Source organism: Zonotrichia albicollis, chromosome 3 (genome assembly GCF_047830755.1).
Source record: "Zonotrichia albicollis isolate bZonAlb1 chromosome 3, bZonAlb1.hap1, whole genome shotgun sequence".
NCBI lineage: Eukaryota > Metazoa > Chordata > Aves > Passeriformes > Passerellidae > Zonotrichia > Zonotrichia albicollis.
Genome location: NC_133821.1, coordinates 36,029,045 through 36,051,700, shown reverse-complemented (window position 1 = coordinate 36,051,700; position 22,656 = coordinate 36,029,045). Strand labels below are relative to the sequence as shown.

General features: G+C 39.7%; 1 long non-coding RNA gene across 3 annotated transcripts in view; it reads right to left on the bottom strand.

Moving 5' to 3' along the window:
* LOC113458757 (uncharacterized) overlaps window positions 1-22,656 on the bottom strand; it is a 296,303-nt gene that overhangs the window by 47,900 nt on the left and 225,747 nt on the right. For all 3 annotated transcript variants that reach the window (XR_012579468.1, XR_012579467.1, XR_012579466.1), the window contains one exon: window positions 10,960-11,014. This is a non-coding gene — a long non-coding RNA (uncharacterized LOC113458757). The remainder of the gene's footprint in view (window positions 1-10,959; window positions 11,015-22,656) is intronic.

Here is a 22,656-nt window from a genome sequence, read left to right as displayed (position 1 = left end):
TATGGAAATCTGAAGAGGATTTCAATATGTATATCCTGTACATTTCAAGGAATGGTTTTAGCAATCCAGTCATATCTGGTGGCAGTGATTTTGCTGGAGATGGGGTCTAGCCAGGGGAGAAGGTAAACAGCCCAGTCCTGAAAGTCACCTGTTGCTCTCCCTCTCTAGCACACATGCAGATATTCCTGCTGCTGTCTGTCTGCAAAATGTTTAAAACTACTCTTCTCCCCTATTTGTTTTTTAATCCTTGGACAGTCTTTGTGGTGTGGCAGGGAAATATAGAGCTGGGGTAATGCAGAGAAAGAGGGAAATTTCTGTATATGCTGTATATAAATAATTCCAGAAGGTCACTTTGAAAGGAACAATATTTTGCACTTCCTGCTCTTTTGAGAAATCAGACCTCCTTTAACATGCTCAACCAAGATCCCTTTTAAAATTCTAGACTGTACATGAATTTTATATGTAAAATCACTGTCAGAAATATGAAATCCCTTATTTATTATACTTGAAAAAAAATCACCACCTCTTATGTTACTATCTTCTGGCTAACTGATTTGCTTTAATTTTCTACTAGCAAGGAAAAGGCTGAAAAGAAACAGATGATTTGTACTTTAGAAAGGCTTTGAAATAAACCAAACATTTGCTGCATTCAATAATGTTTTTTCACTGCTTCAATCATAGCCCAATAAGCACAATACCAGTGGAGTTTTTGGATAAGTAAAGAGCCTTTTTTTAACACAGAAGACAAAAACAACTTGTTTACACTTTAGCAGCTGCTTAAAGATAACAAATGAAGTTTAAAAAGGCACATACTAATATCAACACATGATGTTCCTCAGGCTTGAAAATAAAAAAATCAGAGCTCCATTAGGCTTAGACACTGATAGTAGATTAAAAAGAAAAACAGTGTTTTCCTCTAGCATTTCTGGAAACAGACATTGTTTGCTGAAGAATATAAAATTCAATCCCCCAGGGAATGCCAGAGGCTTTTTGGCAGACTCTCTGAAACTCAAGTCAATTCCTTTCTATAATAACTAACTTTAGAAAGAAAAGGGAGAAAAAAAGGAAGAACAGGAGGAGAAAGAGACATAATTACTTTCAATGTTTACATGGCTCTGGCTTTTTAAATCTGAAAAAGTATCAGACTGCAAAGACTGGACTTAATCTAACTTCAAGCAATTGACAGGCAGACTTCAACTACTAATTATTCTAAGTGGGCAGTTGGTCTTAGCTCACCTTAGAACAACAATGGGAAAGAACACTCAAGTTTATAAGAAAAGAAAAAACTGTGATGTCTCATATTTGTTCTTGCTCATGCTCTGTGCCATCTAACAATATCAGCTTTGTGTTTAAAAAGCCAAGTTAACCAGCCTAATATCAGGGTGGGCATGCATTTCACTGTGAACATCTCTACAAACATGGTTTAACAAATGTTCTCCATCCAAGCTGAACAGATGGAAGAAAAATTACTCTAGGCATAAAATTTATGGATTAGCAATAAGAGTGCTCAGACTCAAGAGGATAGAAGTTGCTATAAAACTGACTTGCTTACTTGGGATGCAAACCAAGGCTTTCTCCACCCCAAGGAGCTACAGACTAGCAATGCAGCTCCCATATTTCTGGGGCATACAGAGCCTTATTGGTAATTTTAAAAATATCTCTTGCTGAAGAGAATTCTATATCAATGTCAAAGGAGATTAACAAATCACAAAGGCTCTGGTTGAGCTATCCTCCTGTATAGTTTTTTTTCATGTTTAAAACTTTAAAAGTAATTCTAACTCAGATCCAATCCTGTGAATGTGATAGATCTAAATTGATCTCCTATCATGACATCAGTGAAAAGTTTTGTTCACTTACAAGAATTTCCTGTTAGTAGATGTTCTTACCACATATTACTAACAATTATAACCTGCATCAATGCAAAGGCTTTAGAAGCAAGTATGAAAGTACATTAGTTCAGCTAATTTTGTATATGTGCTTTACAGTACTTTCTGGCACTATTTGATTTCTTCAGACTGTGGTTAAGGGATTCTTTTGACTTGCAATGGTCACCTCAAGCAAAACTTTTGGGATTACATGTGGGAGTTTTCAAGCAATCCCAGCAAGGCTGCTGTTCAAGAAAATATTGCCTAAATAGATAATTAGCTAGATAATGCAGTAAGAATACCCACAAGACATAATTAAAGCAAAAAAGTACAACAGCTCTCTGCGCCCAGAAGGAGTATCTGAAGTGCTTCTGACTGAATTTAAAGATTTAAACAATCTAAGTAATTTTTGCACAGAGAAGGTGGTACACTGGTCAAATAACTTGTGGCAGATAGTTTGCTGAAGGGCAGCTTAGAGAAACATAAAACTCAGCTGCAACTGAGGCTAGGCTGTTTTGGGTTTTTTTTAACAGTGTGATTAGCCTTCCAGAATGGCCAGTTCCCAAGATATTTTGCTAAGAAAAGATAAAAAAGGAAAAAAAAAAACCAAACAAAAACCAACAAAACAGGAAACAAAACATAAAAACAGTTGTTTCATTAGCATTTCTTAGACTACTTTGAAGCATCTGTTGCCCAGAAAAGATAAGACAGGGCATTATGGACTTTTACCCTTTTACCCATCTTTCATGTTAACATATGAAAGAAAGAGAAAAAAATATATTTTCTGTAAAGGCATAGCAATCCTCCTTGTGGACTGTTGTAGAGGTCCCAGTTGTTGGTTAACAGCATCTTTTAGCAAAGACAATACAGCAGCGTGGATGGGCAACTTAGATAGCAAAAGCTCAGTAGTAATCTATAGGAAGAAAAAAAAAAAATCAGATGAGATTACAGATTCTGAGATTACATGCCTATCAGTAATTATAAGTACACAGGAAAGGTTACTGCACCAGGGATTCATATATTTATCAGTTAATCTGTCCCAAAGCCATGGAAGGTAATTAATGAAAAAGATAGTCAGGCATGGCTTCAGGCAGTAATTCAATATTACTCTAAATCTCTGCATGAGCAAACCTGTGAAGCAAAGAGGAAATGCATACTGTACAAGGACACTTGGGTTCTGAAATGTGATCCCCCGTGGAGTTTTCAGATGAAGCACTTTTCCAGTGATTAACTCAGTACATTTGAATTTCATTATTTAATGTTTTAGGTGACTGGTTATTTGTGGTGCACTGAGAGGAAAACAAGTTTTCCATGAATAAAATCAGAGAAAAAGGCAGATAACATCTAAGCCATCTCAAGTCATTCAAATTCCCAATGCTCCTTGCAGAGCTAGCAAGACATTCAGTGTGTATTCTTACAGTCGGGTTTTTTTTTAATAATGATGCCATATTTTTCTTATATTCTGGTGGCAAAAGATCCATGCTAAAATACATGGAACTTCTTTTCCATACTGGTAGACACTCTCCCACAGAGTTCATTAAGAATCAACAGAGAGAAACATTTGGGTTTTTCAGAATTTTTCAGTGTGCTCTGGAAATGCCCCAGTTACAGCAGTGGCACTGCAATCTTCTACTCAGTGCAGCCAGGCAGTTGAGCTCTCATCATTTTTATAAAAGATGGGAGCCCTCAAAACTGCCTCCCAGGTGAGGCAAGGAATATGGCTGGCACACACCTCTCCAGGACTTGGAGACAGGCAGAGAGTTATTTCTCTCTCTGCCCATTTATTCCTAAACAAGAATCAGCTGAGATAATCTGAGGTGTTCTTCAAATTAAAAGATCTCTGCAGAGAAGCCCACTGAATGTGTACATCCTTTGCCAACAAAATTATTTTCTTCTGCCATACTTCTTTGGAAATAAAATACTAATTATTGGATAATGAGACTGGGAATGCAGAAAAAAATTCAGATAAGGGTTAGATTAGAAATTAAATCAAATTTCAGAGCTTTGAAATTGTCCCTTTACTGCAGCATAAGTCTCCCTGCTAAACTCACCGCGCTCTAAATTTTGTGGGATACACTCCATCAGAAAGCAGTATTTTAAGCCTGTTTATGTTCTTTTAGTTCAAGAGTATTTTCATGGGCTGCCTTTCTCTTTTAGAGATCAAAGACAGAATTCAGACTGCACTGACAAACTCAATTCTGGATTACATATGACTATGAAGTGGTGTTTCTGTACCATGAAATTTTTTCATCTTTCAGGGAAAATGTTTTCCTGTTTCCTGTTGGGATGAAAAAAAAGGCCTTAAAAGTTTTTATGCAAAAAACAAAAAACTCAGGAGAGACTGGTGCAGTCCCAGTTAAAAACCTGGTGGTCAGTGCTCTGTCTGATTTGGACTAAAGACTTGACTAAGTTTCCACAGATGAGGGAGCATTGGTAAAAAAGGACTTCTGAAATCCCTATCAGCAGAAATTCTTTCCTGGAACAGAAAAATCCTGGTAAAATTCTAATAAAAATAAAAATCATTTGTATAAAAATATTAATGAAGGAAATTAAGGATAAATTCAAATGGGGCCAGTTTTCATCATTCCCCTCACCAGAAGCAAAACAGACATTCACTAAAGATGATGAGACACTTGAAAACAAAACAAAACAAAGGAAAACCCCCTCAAACCCACAAAGGCAGAAGCTATACCCATTTTTATTTCTACTTCTGGTATTCTGATCTGTAATACTCTTGACTTCCTAGATTAATAAATTACCAGGCATTAATGATTACATTTTCAAATGTTATATACAAAGACTTTCAGATTTTGGGCATGAACATTTCAAAGCATTATCAACTTAACTAAAGACTTCAAAGTTGGGTACTTAATGCACTTTCTGCACAAACAAACAAAAAAAAAAAATCTGCCTTTCTGACCTTAACTCCCCAGAAGGTCAAGACTGGAGCAGCACCTCTGCCCTCCCCAGAAAGCCCCAACAGCAAGCCCCTACCTGAGGCAGGTTTTGCCCCCAGGGCAGCACCACAGAGGTGCCTCTGTGGGATACTGGTACCCAAGGAGATGAAGGGGAGGCAGCTCTAGACACCAAGGACCTCTCAAGAGCTGCATCTGTGTTTAACAAGGTGGTGCACAGTGATGTGTTTGCTTTCTGCACTGCCAGGACTGTCCCAGTGATCCCGATTTCCATGTGGGGCCCAGGGCACGGCACAGCTGTGCCCAAGCCAGGAGTGCAGCAGGAGCCCTGTGCATGGAGGGCGCTCATCTCATCGTGGCAGCAAGGGCTGGGAAAGCTTGGTCCATCTGCATTGTACTGAGAGCTGGCATCTGGCACTAGGACTTAATGGGGGCTTTTGATTGGCAAAAGATTTACCTAGGGTGTTAAAACCTTTGAGATGCTCTGACAGTTCCATTTAGTTCATTTTTAAAAACTTTTATTTAGACAGGTATACAACAAGAGTTCTATTTTTTTTTTAATGAAAGCCCTGATACGACACCACAAATCTAAGGTCCCTATGACTTATTCCAGAGCTGGAAACACTGAGCAGAACCCTTGTATTAATATTCAAGTGATGACCAATGTCATACTGTATCATTCAAACTCTAAATAGAAAATTCATTAAAAGTACTGCTACAATTTTCATAAAGGTATTGTTTTAATAAAAAAAAGCTAAATGTCAGAGTGTAACTATTGTGATGACTGTACAGTTTCCACATTATAAATAAAATACATGTGTTTTTGAACAAAGACTAGAGCATGCTTCACATATTTCTTCAGTTGTTGCCTAACATATCTGGAATATATTAAAAAGTCCTATTCAGCTGTAACTCAAGCAATGCACACAAGCCATGAAATACACACTTTGTACAGAGGACTAGTGTGCCCTCAGTATCACTTTTTCAAAGGGACACAATTGCTGTGTGAGTGACCCAGAACCCAGAACAGACACACCAAATTGCATGTTCAACTCCTTCATTAGGTGAGAGTTCCTCTCCAAAATTCAACTTTCCAGGCTGAGTTCTCATTCCAAATACTCTCCTTAAAGAGTAAGGTTTGCTACCAGCAGAGTTTGCTTTTTCTATTCTGTTATGACAGCTTTACTCAACCTGAGGTTAATGGCACAAAACTGGAAAGACAGAATTCCTGTAAAATAATGACAGTAAGTTTCCCTTGTTCACAGGCTGTTCATTCATACCCTTCCAAGTCAATGACAAAGATTCCATTGATTTTAGCAGTGACAAACCACTACCCATATGAAACACAGGTTTTGACCTCATCTTTAGAATTCATATATATTCTTGGAGTTACATATTTCTCAATAAATCTTTGGAAAACAGGCTGCATCAAACTACAGAAAAATGTCTATATTTATCTCTCTGGGGAAATCACTTAGATGCACAGAGAAACACAAAGACTGTAGGGATTTGCTTATTTGCACATGGAGCTGTTTGTCCTCCAATTCACAAACAAATCACAAATCTAAAAGGCAGTGAGATAGCAATGTGATTAATCATATCTTGTTTATCTTTAGTGCATCCTGGGAACACAGATCAGCAACACATTCCCCTTTGGGCTTCATTCAGCCTCCCCTGAAAAACAATGAAATATGCCAAAGGCTCCAGTGGTGAGTTGAAATTGGACATATGATTTCTGAAATGCAGCTAAGAAGTCAGGGCTTCAGATAGGGTTTGCTTCTTAAATAATTATTTGTACTAAAATAAAATCTCACTTCCACTATATTTAAGCTAAGAACACCTTCAGTGTTCAGTCCTGAGGGACTGCTTGTACTTGATCAGAATAATCCATGTACTCACAAAAAAGATGTAGTAGAGAATAATTCTCTGATTTTTATCAAGAAGAAAGACTAAAACTGCTGCAGACTTTGTAAGTCTGACATAAACATTTATTTGTTTCTTTCAAGAGTTTTATTACTTCCTTGCTATTTAACTGCAAGTTTCTTTAAAAAGGGGGGCAAATACTAAAGTTCTTTTGTATTAACTGCAAATTTTAACATTAAAATTGCAGAAAAAATCAATTTTTAATAAGTCTGTCTTGGTAACCTTGTATTTTGACCCAAGGTGAAAGGTGAAGATTAAATCTCTTCCACCTTTCTGAATGCAGCTGCTGTGCACACAGACTTTAATTGATGTGAGGCTCGGCTTTGTAACCCAAGCCCATCTCCCGCCTGCAGCACTGAAAACGTGCGATTCAGGGCTCAGTTACTGCTGATAGCAGGGCCCTCTCAGCTGACGGTGTGGACAGGAGAATAAAGTCTTTGTCACTATCTACTCTCCATCAGAGTGACTTTTTTCTTCTTCATAACTCCAGTATTCAGGTCAGGCCTATAATGGTGGCCTCTCAGCAAGGAATGATATAAAGTGAAGCAAGCTGAAAAATGAGACAAACAACCCCTGGGTGAGCACAGTGGGGATGCTGAGCAGAGACCCACCTGACACACCTTGGGCAACATGTGCATGAGTTTCGGTGGGAAGAGGGGTTTGGACAAATCTAACACTTTTTACTTTCAATTCTCTTTTGCACCTGACTGAAGATATCCCAAATCTGAATTCCTTCTTTTTCTCCCTAAGTACAAATACCTGTACATTAGGAGTGATGCAGGTAGCTTTGGAATCATGGCAGCTCTAGCGAAGTAATTCTTTAGGTTTTTCAACCATAGCCTTGACTGCTTTAACAACATTAGAACTCTTGAGTGCTGGCCTAGAAATGTCTCTCTGAAATCAGGGACCAAATTAAGGCACAATAATAGAAACTGACAAAACAGGTAAGGTTACTCAAGCCTTTTTTAAACTTAAACCGCATCTTATATGCAAGAATATCTAAAAGCATCAGGAGTTACTCAAAACCATTTTAAAAGTCTAACTTGAATTTGAATAAACATACATGAGGGTCTAGTCCCAAAGCAGCATTATGGCAACCAAACACACTTGTGCTGAGTTTAGATGGAGGACCTGTATGTCCTACACACATTGGACTTATTACCTCAAAATGAGAGGAAATTGAATTTTTTTAATGTGTACTGGCAAACATGAAAATTGTACAAAAACATTTCCACAATACCACATTCACCTTTTAGACTAGAGACTTTAAACCTAAGATGTAATATACATGCATGATATAAACAATCAGCATTTTTTGCACTTGAAAAAGAAAGAATTGGAGGAAAAAAAAAAAAAAAAGACCCCAAAGCCACAGAGTAGAACCAAAGAACAGCATGTGCTTCCAGTCTAGTTTTCCAAGTCATATCTTTCTGGCAGGTCAACTTATTTTAGAGAAACTTGGCTTCTATCACTTTGTGATTTTAATTCCAGCATTTGGCAAAATTTAGTTTTCTAATCACTGGCTGAGTTAAGAGGTCCAAATTACAAAAGTGAAGACTTTTGCCTACCTCCTGCCAGGGCCAGGTGACAGCAGTGGGTCTGCCTGGGGGTTTCCAGAACACCCAACTCTGTGTGTAGCTGGACAGCATCAGTTTAAAGGCCAGTGCAGTATAAACTATGCTTGAATTAGGGGACATTTCTGAGGACTCTCAAACCACTCCAGTAATCCCCTGAGACTCCAGATGCTTTCACAGAACAGCATTTCCAGAGAATCACCAAATGCTCCAAGGCTTAGCGTGGGCAGTTCACAGAGTGACTGCTTTTTTTCCCCTCCACTGTGAACAGAACCATTTTATGTGAGAATTACAAGCATTTAAAGATTAATCACTCCCCAATTATGCCTTATTATTCATTATACATCTCAATGGAGAAAAAAATATAACTGATCTTCACAGTTCTGAGTGTTAAACTCATGAGACAAGAAAATGAAGATGCCTAAGGATGCGGAGCTTTTACTAAATACTACTGGATTCAGCAATGTTTTTAAGGGCCCTAGGCAGTCAGTTTGGTCATTGACATTGTTAATACTTGCCTCTTTTTTGGACAGTGGCAGGAGCTGTGTCACTTAGGAACCTTAAAGACCTCAGACAAATGTCTGTGAAACAGTGATGGTGTTTGTAAAACTTCATTCCCATGCAGCTGGCAGGTATGTATCAGCACCAGCTTGCAGGCACAGCTGGAGTCTGGCCTCTCCCTGCTGCTACTTAGATGGTCATAATTATGACATCAAAGTTATCACTCCATGAGAAAATTTTTTTTTCAAAGGCTGTGGCATTTTGTGCACAGCAATTATTCCTGCAGCCTCCTCAGAGCTAACTGCCAATCAATACCTGATTTTAGATGGCACAGATTGGATTTCTTTACAGGCAGAAAAAGATCTTTCTAGGGGGCTCTCTAAGAAGAGTTATATGAAATATAACTTACTGTATGAGCTGATTCCAAATGACTTGCTAATTAAGCACCAAGTCATCTGTTAATAGAAGTAATTACAGAGGGTTCAAGAGACCTTGAATCATATTATTATTCACAGCCTGAAATCTGCCATCCTGTTATGTTATGAAATTGATGACACGTTGCCTACAGAGGCCAGAGATGGAGGTGAAGTGACAAACTTAACACCACTAACCTAGTCCTAAATTACCTCCTGAGTCATTACCAGCATCAGCTAGTATCTGAATAAAGGACAGGAGGCAAAGATAAAAATAAAATCATTAAGAATAACTCCTATTTTAATACAAAACCTAATTCAGGAAATAGGCTAAAGTTGTGGGGCATTAATATGTTAACTCAGGGCTAAAAGGCAGCCAGTTACTGAAAAAGAATTATGTACCTATAGGGTATAATATGATCCCTTTGTCAGAGAAGTTTTGCATTTAAAGCCCTAGCCCATAACAGGGCTGTTATGGGGCACAAACTAGCTTTATTCAGACCAAAAGCTCCTTATCTCTTTTCTTTTCCTAGAGATGTAATATGCTACAGGACAGGATTTAATTCATGAAGGTCCTAAGTAAATGAGGTTTGTAAAATCAGAAAGAATCAACTCACTCCTTTCTCTCCATTCCTTACACTAAAAGGGCAGCTTCTTGTTTACCCCACAGGGTTATTACCTTTAGGAAGGAAAAAATTCTTGAGAAAGAAACCATAAATTGACACATCATCTTTTTTACTACAGAAATACTGAATTAAATGAGGAGGTGGAAGTATTTTTACAATTCTACTTGTACTAAGTGCAGTAAATTTAGCCTTGCCTTAGTTTCCATGGTTTTGCTCAATTCCATTTCTCTAGATAGGGGGATCCAGCAAGGTTCACTATCAGATTATATAGGGGCCCTATTGGTTACTGAAGAGAAAAATCTCACATGTCTTAAATATAATTTTCTTACTATTCCACATGTCTTAAATATGATTTTCTTACTGTACCTGCTGCTCTGTTGTTTTATTTGTCTGAGAAAAAGTGAATTGTTCTTGTACTATTGGTGGTTTTGAGCAGTCCACATCACCTCTGAAGACCATGGGCTAAAGCTGTACAAAACACTGGTATAACGAGACAATTGCTAGACAACAGAATATTAGCCTTGCTTTCTCCAAAGTTCTCAGCCCTTTCTCTAAGTTTGCTCCACTGCCTGTACATCAGAGCATTGCTGCCAGGGTACTCTTAAGCAGCTTATGCCCCTTGCATTTCTCAGAGTAGCACACTGTGCCACCTCCCAGTCACTTCTGTTGTGCACAGCTACAGACAGGAGCACTTGGACCTTGCTGTTCACATGTGGCACCTTTGGTACAGGGGACACTGAGAAAAGAGGGACAGTGCCAAGTGCCATCCTCAGTTGCTTCACCACACCAGCTGGTACAGTCAGGCTGGTAGAAGAAGAGACCTCTTTAAGTCTTGAGCAATAAGCAGGGTGACAAAGACATTTTGGACAGAGACTTCCACTGAGGTGACATGGAAGCAGGTTAGAAGAAATTGCTGAGGAGAAGGTTAATTATGCATCTTAGGGAGCTGTTACTGGGCTTGATAGACTAGAAGCAGAATTTGAGGTCCTTCCAACCCATTAAACAATGTCTTCCCCAGGAGGCCTAATTGAATAAGATTTGAGATTAGTATTGAAGAATCTTCTACTGGACCTCGCTGCCTCACACATCCTACAAGGGGTCAAAAGGACTCAAAAGAAGACAACTGCAATCAAGGCACTTACTGATGATTGGAGTAGCAGAAGTAGATCATGAGGCTTGAGTGGGATTCTCAGGTACCTAAGGAAAAAAAAGTAAGTTTTACTCTAATTTGCAGATTCAGAGTTACTTTTGAGGCAGATAGAAACAATTACATACCCTCTTTTCCCAGGAACAAACAATTGTCACTGAATAAAAAAAGGAAGTAAATGTAAAGACCAGATGTTATCCATAAATGTGGCTCTGTATGATTTAAAATCTCTCAGTTTAACCTAATAAAAAGCACTTCTTAGAATTTCTTAACCCTGAGATAAAACATGTGTGATACAGAATGTGGAAACTTCCAACCAATAAACATGAATAAATTTCTGGTATCAAATTCATTTGGCTACATAATTATTTGCCACGCCATACAGAGTGAAAGACACTCTCTTTATTCACCCCATGGACCCAGTCTGCAGATTAATTCAAATGCTTGTCTCTCAGTGGGAATTGTCTGTTTAAAGTAGTTTTGAGGGTCTGGGCTACAGCTCGCAGCTCTTCATTGACTTAAAAAATGTGGTGTGGCTGCTTTATGCGGAAAGGGACTTTAACCCAAAACAGCATCTTTGTAAGAGGATTAGAAAAATTCCATTCTTTTAATGACTGGCTAGATGTTTGCTCTCCTTTACTTAATACTCTTTGTCTGTTATTCTTAATTATCAACATAAATGCTTTCAACCAATGTTGTAAGTAATCTGTCATTTTATCCAAGTCTTTGTTGAATGGTTCTTTTGAAATGATCTGATTATTGATTTCTTTAGGAGACCATTCAGCTAAATCCCCGTGCCTGTCCATATAACAGCCCCTCTGCTGCTTTTGGGAGGTTCCCCTAAGACTCATGGTGGTGGTTTTAGCTTAGTGCTGGCCCAGGAAATCAGGAACTTCACTGGATGCTAAAGATGTGCTTAGGACTGCCAGTAAATACTGGCACAAAACCTATTTCTAAATGTCATTAATAATACCTGGCAATTTGTGCCACTTTTTCCCCCAAACATTAATGTTTTCACAGTGCCCTCATAAAGATGGAAACTTTCCCCCCAAAATCTCATATACCAATCAACTCCCTTGGATCCTAAGTAACTTAAAACTAATATTGGACATCAGCAATGAATATAACTCCTTAAAAAATCCTGGCTGAGGACTAAATTTCACACCACTAATACAGCCCTATGTTACACGATACTGTGTGATAACAGGCCTTTTAAAATAGCCAAGATATATTTTGTAATTTAGAAAATTACTCTGAGGAACCATTTGTCAGTTTAATGAAAATCTGAAACTACAGGTTTGTATAATAGAATTATTTGTAATGGCTCTGCTGGAATGATTTCTTTCAGATGGGTTATTTGAAGAATTGAAAGAGGGATTTCACAGCTGAAAGAAAGAAAGGATTTATCCTAAGACCCATGTAAGCAAAACACGTTTAAATTTCATAATACAGTGCCTTTGACTCTGTGGGACTATTGTTTTCACATGTCTTGAGATGCAGGAGATACTTCTATTCACAAGTCTATTGAAGAATATATTGAAAGAATTCCAATCCCTCCTAATGCAGGTGTTCATCACCCACAGAGGACAAAGTGCATTTACTTATTACATTGTGAACTTATAGAGTTACAAGGAGTTACAAGGGGTTGTGTCACATCCCTGCCAAGACAGAGCTGTACAGTATAGAGAAATCCTGTTTCTGAGACAGAGGAAAGACTCAGGCCTCAGAAAGGTGAGACAGATACAAAAAAATTTATAAAAAAACCCCCACATAGCTCAGAGTAACAACTGGTCATCCAGAAAGCTGCCAAGAATCATCAGTCTCTAAATTTAAAACATCATTTCACAACAGGGGTGGTGACCTTATGGGAGAAAAGGAGTCTTTTCAATCCCCATGTGTAAGTTTGCTGCTTAAGCCCTCAGATAGCATTGTCAGTAGCAGCACCTCACACTGTTCATTGCTCAATGATAACTTCAGAGCACAGTGTGTGTGTGCATGGTGGTGGGGAGCACCTACAATACTTTGGGTTGGGGTTCCCTCTACCCATGTGATCATTTCCCTTCAGTCCTTCAAAGGGAAGGTAATTTCCATTCCTCATTTTATTTGCTTCATTGCCATTTGAATGGTTCTGTCACCCATTTGGTGGGGAACAAAAGCACTCTATTCTGATAATCCAGGAACATCCCAGTGCCAGGTTCATGCTAACAACAGGCTGCAAAAAGTGTTATGAAGTAAAACATTACTATGAAGCACTAAAACAGAAGAGTTCAATTGCACTCAGCTCCTGCTCTCACCAGCAACTTCTTGGCCAGTGAGCTGTGCCCGTGGCTGGAGAGTGGCACTTAACAGACAGGAACAAATTATATGGGCACAGATGCAGCAGCACATCTGATGCACTGAGAAAAGGAGCAGGTGGGATGGTGGTCCCAAAGCTCTGACCGGAATTGCAGCAAATAAGCAGCAACAGTAGGGAGAGTGACATGTGTAAAGGGTGAGAGGCAGCACAGTTTGACATCTTTGCCATAAGGGCTGGCTGGGCCAAGTTACAGCTCATATCCTGGCCTCTCACAGCTGCAGTAACCATATTGTACCCATTCTTCCCCTAAAATACTGCTGAGTAGTCAATATGCTAACACTGCTCTTTGGATTCATGGCAAGAAGTACTTTTTGGGGCATGGACTACCAAGGGATATTGAAATAAAAGTTCTGCTATTGTTATGTGCCCAATTCCCTACCTCTTGGATTTTCCACATTACATAAACATTGATTTTCTATACAAATATATTTTCAGGATGTGCACTGTTGCTCTCTAGCCTGTTGTAATGAAAGCGCCAATGTGTAAAGTAAGGTGTTTACTTGCCTTCTGCTACTTGGGCTGTAATTTTCTCTGGGGGAAAAAAAAGATTAAACCACATTTCAGAGCTAGAAATCTAAAGTGCTATTATGGTCACAGCCATAGCAACACTAGAACTACAAGAAACGTAGCCACCTCCAGTATATGATTTAAAATAAAACCATAATTATCATACTCTTCTGGTAGCTAGGTAGAAAATTATGCATTGCATTTGTGCCGCTTGTAATTCTACACAATTTGTTCCAAATCTGTTATTTGACAAGAGTGGGAAAGCACAACCAGTGGCTGGTATGCAAGGGAGTGTCTTGGGAACTGCCATAAGGTAAATAGATGTTAGTAAGTCCCTGGCCCCAAAGGCCACTCTGCAGAAGCTGAGCAGTGTTAAATACAGAGCACTTGCCAACCTGCGAGCCACCTGCAACTTCCTCCCTCTGAGACAAACAGCAGTGCTCAGCAGACCTCAGCTGCATGGAAAGTATGTTTATGCACAACCTGTTTTCCCAGAAGGGTACAAAATACTGATTTGGAGCAGCTTAACAATAAAGCAATGATAATAACAGGACATTATCCTCCTTAGCCCAGTTCTGCAGCTAGAGAGTGCATTTTCGGTTCAGCTGCCTTCTATAGGAAAAAAAAGGTTGCCTCTTAGATTACAATTTACCCTGTATTACTTTGTTTATAACATTTCTCCACCCTCCATGCCACCCAGAGTGAAAGAGAGTTCATGACACTTTTGATGTGTATTTTACAAAGAGTGCATTTCAAATAAGCCCGGGAGGTTAACTCAAGATCCTTTAATCCCAGCATATATCTTTGTTAAGGAAACATAGACCAAACCATTGAAAACCCCCAGCAGAAAACAGGTCTGAGTAAATCCCTCACTCTGAAAAAAAAAAAAAAAAAAAAAAAAAAAAAAAAAAAAAAAGAGAAAAAAGAAAAATCCATCTCAGACCAAATTTAGTGATGTATATTTGTATTCTTTCTGCAAAAAACCCTTGGAGGCAACGTGGGCTGTGGCTCTCCTCCCCAGCAGCAGCCTGGCAGCCTGGCACAGCAGAAGAGGATGCTGTGCCCTCACAGGTTTGCAGAGCTTTTTGGGTGCCTTGGGTGACCCCCCAGCTCCCTTCTGTCCCCAGCAGGCTCCTGGCATGCTGCCTTGCAGAGGAGGCCATGGGATCTGGGGAGCAGCACAAGGCCTGACAGCAGAGCATCCCACAGCCCCCAGGCAGCTCTCTGACAAGAAACCTTGCAGAGATGAGCAGGTATCTATGATCAGGACTGACTGAAATCAATTAGCCTGTCCCTCTTTCCCTCTTCCCTGTTTTTTTTTTTTTTTTTTTTTTTGTACTATAATGTTTTTTCACTTAAAGGACACCAATATTTATGCATGTAAGTAGGTGCTGCCCTAGGTTGATGTTGACCCTAAGCCCTGGAAAAACAACCCATTTTGATACAAATGACCTCCCTTACCTTCACTGACAGTTAAATGTATGTCTTCTATTCACCAAGTGAAAATGACTGGGCTAATGGGTGGCACTATTGTGTCTCTGTCTGAAGAAGGATTTTTGGAGCCGCCACACAGCCTAGTCCAGTTAAAATGCTCCCCAAAACCTTTTGAAACCTTAGCATCTCCTCCTTCTGTATTTGCCTCTATTTTGGAACAATCAGTCACAGGGAAAAACAGGGCATAACTGCACAGCAAGCTGAAATGAGTCTCCATTTTAGTTATTCTGCAATGTTTTTTACTAAAGTACCATAAATAGCATGGCACTTTTTACTAAAGTACCAAAACCTACATAGTTTTCAATAGCTTTCACTACTGAAACTAGTAGTGGACAATGCATGTGAATAAACACCTTCTCATACAAAGCATCACATAAAATTTTGTTCAGCTTTGGGAAAAGAGGAGAGTTTTCTCTGTTTGACAAAAAACAAAAACAAATTGATTTGAGGGGAATGAAGAAGAGGAGAATTTCTGGCTATTTTTAACCAAACCCTAAGGCATTTCAACAGAAATATCAACTTACCCATAGTATTTGTTTACTTGTATAATTGTAAAATTTGTACTTGTTTAATTGTAAAATTATCCAAACCCAGTTTTACTATCATTGTTTTGTGATTTTTCCCCCATGCATGGGCTTGCTCATTTTTCTCTGAACTGTAGTGAAAAGTCACATCAGTTAAAGTAAATATGTCACAAGAATTGGATCTGGTGATCCAGCACAACCAAACTAACATTTCATAAAAAGGTTTTCAAGTCTTTTTAATAAAGACCATTTCTAAACAATAACATTTCTTTTGTGTTCTTTTATGTTAGCCTGGAAAGAAAACCAACATGGAGAAAGCAGTAAATAAAACAAGCAGTGTATCAAATATGATAAAGTAAATGGTGGAGGAATTTATCCTCTTTTGGAAAATGAGCTCAGCTAAAGTAAACTGCAGTGTCTACAGGCTAAAATACTTGAATTCCTAGAAATATTTGCATGCCTAGAGGTAAGCCCTTACCCTCTGTTCTGGGTTTGCTAATTCTTCCCACCACAAATGATATGCTGTCAAGATAAGATAATAAATTTTCAGTTTAGCTTTTGTGAATTGCTGATTCAATCTTTGATTAATCAAAATGTTTTAGCAATTTAATTTATATTTCACTGGAAATGCAGCTTGCTCTTTTTGCACTTTGTTTCTCCTGAGAAGTGTCACTGGTTTGCTGTGACTTATCTTTTTGGTATCAGGACACAATTTCTAATGAGTTTTTCTTTCCAGTAACTTTGCATTATCACTGTTTTGTGGTTTTCCAGAGCTGATGGGAAGTGTTTACAGTAAAGAAATACTACCCACTTGAAGCAGCTTTGTGTGTCTGGAGGTTGTGCACTGCACCCTGTCACACTGAACCCTGAGGGTTAGCAAGGGCCAGGCTCCTTGCAGGAGCCAGGAAACCCAGGAGCTGCTCAGGGTGATGATTTCTGGCACGTTGTCCTCCTGCCAGGTGTGCAGAAGAGAAAAAAGCCATAACAACTTTCTCAGGGTTGCAGATTACTTGCTGCAGTTTGCCAGAAGCATTTACTAATGGCATCACAGTTTCTCCCATAAACTGACTTAACCTGCCTGCAGCACAGCTTACAGGAAGGGCTCAGAAATTCCAAGCACCAGAAATAAACCGTGGGGCAGAGCAGCTCAGTTTCAAAATGCAGTAACAGCAACAAACATGGACCTCAAAAATCTCACCTAGAATAAGACCTTTCATTCTCCTCCCTCCTCAGCCCTGGCTCAGCCACTGGCAGAACACATACTTGGGGAAAAGCAAGGAAAATCAAAATACCAAAAGCCCCAGAAAGGCTTATTTGGAGATCTCTTCTTCCCTGCTGCCAAATAGCCAGTTTTAGGAATGAAGCACAGTGGTGACACTAAGTTGAGGATTTTTTGACCCACATCATAAACAATTGAAGGAGCCACTTAGGACAGCATCGCTCCAAAAAGAAACAGCAGAGGTAGGGAGTGAACTGTGCAAATTTGATATTAGTGTGATTTTTGACAGCCATTTGCACAAAATTGGAATGAATTTTCTCTGATACAGCACCACTGGTAGAATGGCTCTCTGATAAGTTGGGATGGCTTAAAAAGACTGAAAACAAAAATGAAATTATCTGCATCTCTGGCCACAGCACCTGAATGTTTTCTACATTTGTAGGCATGCCATGGTCTAGGCTCCAATGTCCACGGTCTGTGGACCTGTTCTGGTTGGACAGCACTGTGCACATACCACTCAGTAGCTGAGAAAATCCTACTGGAAATGGGCCTTTGCAATATCTGACCAGAACCCCTCAACCCCTGAATCATTGGATCAAATGTACATACCATATCCAGTGATGAAGAAACCCCTCCCCACCCTCAGTTTGATATAGTACTTGGGGTACAATAAACCTCCTTTTGTAGGAATAATTGTTCTCAAAAGTCCAATACCCAAGACTAAACCCAGAGCTTTCAACACAGCACTTGCCAGGAGCATTTGCTTTCCTTCATTCTTACTGTGCCTCTACTTCAACTGGAGGTCTGTGTGTGGCCTTCATCTAAATTCTGCCTTTAAGGATGAAAAAGAGAATTTTAAATATTTGTAAGTTAAGGGTCCCCACTGCCTTTTAAAAACATAAATACACATATCCTCTGCAGAAAAATGACAAATTCATGTTTGCATCGATGATTTTCCTTCCCACTGTGTCCCCTCTCCCTCAGTCCTTCAAGGAATATTGTCTAAATACTCTCCAAGGGTTTTCCCTGCTCCTGGCATGCATATGAATCTCCTATTAGTGTCAGTGAGAGTTATGTCTGCATATCATAAGAAGAACAGATAGCTAAATAATTCATTAGACCCTACACATAAGTATGTTTTCCTTGATGAACAGTTACTATCAACATTTGTGGAAAAGTCCCTTTCTAAATATTTTTAAAAACTGACCAAGTGTTTCAGTTGTTAAGACTCTGCTTACAATGTAAGTGATTTAAAGCAGAGAAGTGTGGGCAGCACAGATTCCTGAAGATTTTCTACAGCAGCATCACTTACTGATGCTGACACAGGAAAAATACGGGGGAAAAGGCAATCAATGGGGCTACATTTTTGACTTGACTTAATTCATTAATATTTGAAAACAAGTAAGTCTGGTTTGCCCCAGGGATTGGTAATAGGATACAAGCCTTTCACCTCTAGGTCAGCAGTTCAAAGCCAACTTTGGGCAGTACTGACTGAGAGTCATTACTATCTATCCAAGCACTCTTCAAGAGTATACGTAAAATAAGTTGGTGGTCTCTGTTTATTTCCTAATGGCTAAGGCCCTGATTCAGCAAAGCTCTTAAGCATGTACTTAATGAGAAGCAGATGTTCAAATCCTTTTGAATTTAAACATCTGAATACAGTTAAGCACGTTCTGAGCAGCCTCAGCAGCATGAGCAGACTGGAGCATTCAGAGAGGAAGGTTTGCTAAATGAGACCCTCAGTGTCAGTTGTTTGTGCACACACAAATAGAGGGAACAAGCAAGCCAGCCCATTTTCCCTTCCCCCAAATAATATTGCCCACATGCTGCACTGTATGCTAATAATGGCACAGCACAAGAATGAGACAATCAGCCACAGAAAACTTCCCCCTTTCATTCACCCGGACTAATGAGACCAGGTGGGGAAAAAATGTTTGCATTGCCATTATAAAGTAGAATATAAGGCCACAGAACTGTATTGCCTTTCTTGCTCCCCAGCCCATCAGCTTTCATGAGTATGGAATGTGCTTTAAAAAGGAGTGGAATAGGAACGTGGTGTTTACATAACCTTCCTGCTGCTTATTCATGCATGTGCTGCGCTAAAAAATGTGTGCATATATGAATCCAGTCTGGAAGAATGTGAGCCTCACAGCCCAACCACATGCAGTATTTATCTACAGGTAAAGGCCATTTCTTAAAAGTTAAGGCATTTCTAGAAGGAGGTGGGGGGAACTTACTTGGGAATGAAATTAATTGAGTGCTTATTTGTACTTGAAAATCATTAGGACTGGCATATGAGTAGAAGTTTTTAAACACTCCTGTTGAAGCCGTCATCTCACTGCTAGATTAAATACCTTCTAAGATTACCAGTGGATCAGATTTGTTTTGCTTCTTTTAAAGAGAACTGTATTCTGGGACTTTTTCCCGGTGTTGCTGCTTATTGTCTTGCACGATCAAGGTCAACTGCTGTGAAAGGAAAGCTAGTGTTTCAAACCACAGCAGGCTGAGAAAAAACACCATTTCGATACCATGACTGAGTGTTGTAAGGCGAGTAGAATTTCATCAGCTACAAGTGCTGCTCCCTGTCCCTAAAGACCTCTGGTGTTAGCTGTACAGCCCAGTTGGTCCTCTCCCAAGGAAGAGACAGTCTCCATACTGCTGTCCTTCACTTGAAATCAGTGGAGTGAATTATATCATGGGCTGAGATCAACATGCAGAGCAGCATTTGGTAAATATTCTCGCTGGTTTTCGCTTGAATTACAAAGAGATAGTCAGCAATCAAATTGGTTAATAATGAAATGATCACACCCAATTTCCTGCAGCTTAAGCAACAGCTTTCCAAATACTTAATCTCAGAAGATTTCTATCTCACAGTACTTTGGGTAAGGTTTTAATAAACATCCTTTACTAAAATGCATAAAACTGCTGGCCTCTATTAAATTTGCCCATTGCTAGTGGAAAATCAATGTAAAAAGTCATAATAAGCAAATCTTTGGCATGACTTAGGACTTCTCAGCCTGCAGGAATTCTCAGAAAACACTTCCTATAGCACGAATGCTCATGCTTCTTCTAAAACAGTCAAGAAAGGCTATTCCAAAAACTCCTTCTCCAGTTGGTAACAGGGTGCTTCATGCTGATCCCTGTTTTGGGACTCCTTAGTACTTTGTTAAGGCTCTCCAAGATAAGCTCTGAGCTCTTGTGTTTCAAATCCGTGCACAGAATTCACCCATTACTTTCTTTAACCATAAGGTACCTACAATTTTGATTATGATAACTGTATTACTATACAAACATGGTAATTTCAAACAGAATGATTTCGAAACAATTTACATTGGCTGGTTTTTGATTGTCTCAGATTCGTAAGTTTTTGTTCTTTGCAGCCTGTGATCAACCAGTGGCCCTCACAAAAGACCAACATAGCAATTAAACAGAACACAAAGTAAGTGCCTGCCACCCTGGCTGAACTGGGAAATAAATCACTATCAGCCAAGTGATGCTATGGCTGTTCTTTCATTTTGCACAGGAGAGCTCCATAACTTTGTGATCAGAGTTCATATTTATCTGGGATGCTGTTGTTGTGCTTTCAGGCCAGAGCTCTGCTTCTGGAACTTTATTCCAGGAACTTTTTTATTTTATTAGTCATAGTAGCCACAGCAGATTACAAGTACTACCAAGACACATTGATGATAAATAAAGGTTTGGAGCTGCCTTTCCTTTTCCTTTCCCGTTTATGGGAGAGCTTTATCTCCTATGACAGTAACTGCCAGGAGAATCAGCTTCACTCCAGTCCTGTATTGTATGTTCCACTTTCCTGAGAACAAAGAGGAGGTCCTGGTTCACTATTCAAAAATACTGTGACTATAACTCAAAATAGAAAAGAAAGCACAACAATAGGTGCTCAATGAAGGAAACACCTGCTTTTCATTTTCCTGTAGTGTTTAAATGAAGCAAATTAGATAACCTAATTGAGGACAAAATTTTAAATCCAAGTTAGAAATCAGAGCCATGTTGCACTGCCTCAGACTGACAAGCAGAGTGAATGTGTTTGATTCAAATTAATTTTGGGGGGTTCTTAATTAAGTTTAAGAACTTGAATGGAAAATATGCTATTACTTGTTACAGTCCCATGATAGAACTTCCAGGGTCTCACTGCAAGTGTGTCACACCAGAACATTTTCATGATTTGTATAACACAGCCACCCCTACCCTACAGGGGTGACCTTGCAGGATAAGGTGTTCTCCTTGAAGGGGTGTGTGACACAGGGCAGACCTGCAACAGACACCCAGGCAGACACCCTGGGAGAGGCACAGACACGGTTCTGGCTCTCAGGAACAGGCTCAGTTAATCCACACAGCTCTGCTCTGCTGTGGAGACAGCCTTCAGTAAGATACCAGCCAGATCCTTGCCTCAGGGAATTCCAGCATCCTTAAACACTTACAATTGTCTAACAATGCCAAAATACCTCTGAGGTCTCAATTTTTAAAACATGAGCAAATAAGACAGATAAAGCCCCAGATGAAAATACATTTACATGCACACACAGGAGCCAAGAGGCTGAAGAACAAAGGAGCCACATTTCCATGACTTCCAAGCCAATGATGGACCACTGGGGCAGCTGACTGTAATGGTATTTCCTCTGAACTCCATCCAGCCCTACCCCAAAAGCTGGTCACTAGGCTGGAAGCAGGGAGAAGCCCATGTGCAGGAGCCTCCTCAGCTTGTGGAACAGCACTGGGGCCCCTCTGCAGCTGGTCACAGCTCTTCTGCAACCACAGCAGGGCCACCATAGCCACCAGTGAATTAGCACAGCGGCTGCACCACTTGTTTCACCAGCAGCTGCTCCCACAAGCCCTAAGAGGTCCTGCAGTCCCCATGGCTCTGGGGTTTGCAGTGTGATGAAGGCAAGCAGGGAGGTGGCTGAAGCCCTGCAGAGCCAGGGGCTGATGCCACTTCCACAGCAAGAGAGGACAAAGGTGCAGACTGGAGCACAGCACCATGGACTGGTGCAAACCCCACAGAAGCCTCAGTTCTCAGGGGTTGGATGCTGCACAGTGTGAAAGTTGCACGTTTATTGGCTAATCCTTTACTGTTTTGTGGTTTAATGTTCTCCATGTTTTCCTTTCTGCTAAAGTGGAGATGTGGGAAAAAAATTAGTTTGATTTGACAAATGTGTATTTTTCATGTTTTGGAGGGGACACCCAAAACTGGAAAATCTCCAACTAAAAAATATATGTGTATCAGTCCTTTTCCTTCCTCATAACTTAGTTTTCAAATTTATAATGAAACATGGAAAACATTTAAATGTGAGCAGTTTTGCTTTTCACTAGGAATATCGTGAATGACATTAGCTGGGAATAACACAGGTCTGTGTGTTTTTCTTGGAAAGCCAAAATTCATTTACTACAAACCTTTGAAAACACCTGTGCACTCTCCCATCCCACTCCTTCAGTTATCTCCAAAAGTCCCCAGACCCCAAATTCTGCTTTGGGGTGTTTTCAGCGGGGTTTCTGTGACCCGCATAGAGAGGGACCCCCCCTTTTGAGGATCTGTGGAGGGTTGGCTGGCATGCAGGAATTCCAGCCAAGGCAGTA